The sequence below is a fragment of the Populus euphratica genome, unplaced genomic scaffold (assembly GCF_000495115.2).
Source record: "Populus euphratica unplaced genomic scaffold, PopEup_1.0 scaffold330.1, whole genome shotgun sequence".
NCBI lineage: Eukaryota > Viridiplantae > Streptophyta > Magnoliopsida > Malpighiales > Salicaceae > Populus > Populus euphratica.
This window is the reverse complement of record NW_011500217.1, coordinates 223,582-226,846: the sequence shown is the minus strand read 5'-3', so window position 1 is coordinate 226,846 and position 3,265 is coordinate 223,582.

Below are 3,265 nucleotides of genomic sequence, written 5' to 3'. Positions count from 1 at the left end.
ATCTATAAGATAAATTTTAATAAGAGATAACTAGATGAATATCAACCGATACTAGATGTGTAGGTTGATCACTTGATTATTTTTACATCAAATTACCATTATGAGATGAATTTCAAGGATTATCTAATTGATTTGAAAATATTATGTTTTATTGGTTCACCCATGAATGATTTGTTTTTTACCTATAAGTTTTTGAAAATCACCTCACATTTTATTTAAAGAAATTTTCTTGTTAAGATTACTTTATATATGTGCAATGAGTTTTAAAATGGATCATGGAAAATTGTATTAATTAAAGTTAGATATATGGATAGAGATAATTATATAAATTAAAATTGGCTATATATGTGTGAAGACTAATTGTATAAATTAAATTCATTCATATGGATGGAGATAAATTTTATAAATTAAAGTTGGTTGCATTGGTGAAGACTATTTATGTAAATTAAAGTTGGCCGCATTGGCGAGGATGAATTACATAAACTCAAGTCGGTTGTAATGGCGAGGGTTAAAAAATGTGAAATAAATTGATAATGCATAGTTAACGTAAAGTAACTATTATGAGAACCTGAATGATTTGATGAATTCAATCATCTCAAAGGAAAAGCCATGATTATGAAATTGAGTTAATAAAATCCATGATTAAGTTAAGGTGTAAGTTAAAGACAAGTATAATGAATAGATTAAAAGAATATAATCATCTTAAAATCATAACCTATAATCATTAAAATGAATTAATGAATCTATAAGTAAAATGAGGAATTGAAACATGAGTAAAATTATTAAAATTGATTTGATGAATTTAGTCATCTTAAAGCAAAAGTCATGATAATGGAATTGAGTTAATGATTTTTATAATTAAGTTAAAGCCCAAGTTAAGGGTATCAATATTAAATATATTAAATGAATACAGTCATCTTCAAAAAAGATCCATGATCATTGAAATAAATTAATGACTCTATAAGTTAAAAAAGAGATGGAGAATTGAAGCAAGGGTAATAATAATTATTAAAATTGATTTGATGAATTTGGTCATCTTAAAGAAAAAGCTATGATTTTAAATTGAGTTAATGAAACTTATAATTTAGTTAAGGTTCGAGTTATAGAATTGATTAAATGAGTACAATCATTTTAAAACATGATGCATGATCATTTAAATGATTCTGTAAGTAAAAAGAGAAATTAAAAAACAAGTAATAAGTATTAAATCATATCCATTCATTAACTGAATTAAAGAAATATTTATGTTTATTGAAGTGGATTGGTGAATCTTATAATGAAGTTAAGGCTTGAGTTAAGGGTATAGAATTGCATAAATGAATGCTTCTATCTTAAAGCATAAGTCATAAATAAATGAAACTAAAAGTTAAATTAAAGCACAAGGTAAGGGTATTAAATGTGACCAAAAATGAATCTATAATTTCATTAAATCATGAGTTATGAGTATTGTTTGAGATTAATGAATCCCTAATTGGATTAAAAAGCAAACTAAGATTATTAGAATGGATTAATGAATATAGTTGGTATAAGGTACAAGCTATGATCACTGGGATAAATTAATAAATGCATACATGATACAAAACTATAAGCTAAGAGTATTGAAACGAATCAAGAAATGCAATTAGCTCAAGGCTCAAGTTTTGCTTATTTTAAATGAATTTTTTAACATATATTTGATGAAAATTTTAAGGTATTCATAATAGTGATAGCCTAATATGTATAATGAAGGAATGAAGGGAATACAACAAATTAAAAATTTGGTGATAGCCTAATATGTATAATGAAGGAAATAGTACTTGATCGATTAATGAAGGGAATACAACAAATTAAAAATTTGGCATTGATTTAACTATGTTTGAAAAAGAAATAATGGTATTTTGTTTATTCCTAGGGTTGTAGTAAAGATATTAGCAGTAATGGGTGCAGATATACTTACCTTATCATTCTATGTTTCCCAAGTGTTACAAGTATATGTTTAGCATCACCACAACCTAGATATCATATTTCAGACTTCTATGGTCATTTCATCATCAAAATAATTCTATAATTACCATCTTATATCATGTAATAGAACTTGATGCATACATTTATTTTTAATATTTTTATGTTTGTAAGAAAGTAAAAGAATGGATTATTATTTATTCTAGATTTCATTATATAAGAATATTTATATATATCACGTAAAATAATATAAACTTTACTTATGTATAAATGTAGTGAATGATTGAAATTGATAAAATTATTTTGTTTGAGGTTACTTGAGTATTGGTTGTGTGAGCCGAATGAACCGAATGTAATTTGAGTTGTTGCTATTGTGGTATAGGTATTAATACATGAAAAAATTTTAGGTGAGGCCTCTATATAGGGAAGGCTTTGCTAAGATTTTGTTAAATTGGATAAAATCTTTATTATAAATGGAAAATTCCAGTCATATTTTGATATTGATTAGTACTTAAAAGTCCATTTTTATCAAGGTTTTATACTAACATTTTATACTTAAAGTATCAATAACTCCTTAACTAAAGCATGTTTTATAATAACAAATCTAATACCATAAGATAGCTTTAATTTATAGTAAATATTCACCCTAAATGCAGGCCTATCACATAAATAAAAGGATTGATTGATCAGTTGAAGTACTGAAATTGAAAGGAAAAAGAGAGGGTGAAGCTTAGAAAAGAAATGCTAGTTTAGTCCAAACTGGAACACTGTTTGGTAATTGAATCATAACTAGAGTTGTAGAACTTGAATTGAGGTCTGGATGGAAAGCTAAGACATAGGCCTAAAACTTTCATCCAAAATACAAGACTCAATTTTACTGTTTAGAAATCCAAATCTTAGCAACAATGTACAAGTCTAAATCTGTCCTATAGCCTAGATACTGTTCAGTGTTCAGCTTATATCTTGAGTTTTAGATGTCCAAATGACCTTAATTTTTCTTTGCCTAAAAATCTGAGACAATTTCCTAGAACTTTTATGATTTAAGTTTGTCCCAATTTTAATGTTAGCAATGATGTTTTTAACAGACAAGAAGATAAGGATTGTTACCGAATTAAGATATGGTCACCTGATTAGTATTTAAAAGTGCATTTTTATCATGGTTTTATATCATCATTTTGCACTTGAAGTATCAATAACTCCTTAACGAAAGCATGTTTTATAATAATATATCTAATAATATAAGATACCTTTAATTTGTGGTAAATGTCTATTTTTAATACAGGCCTATCACATAAATGAAAGGATTGATTGATGAATTTAAGAA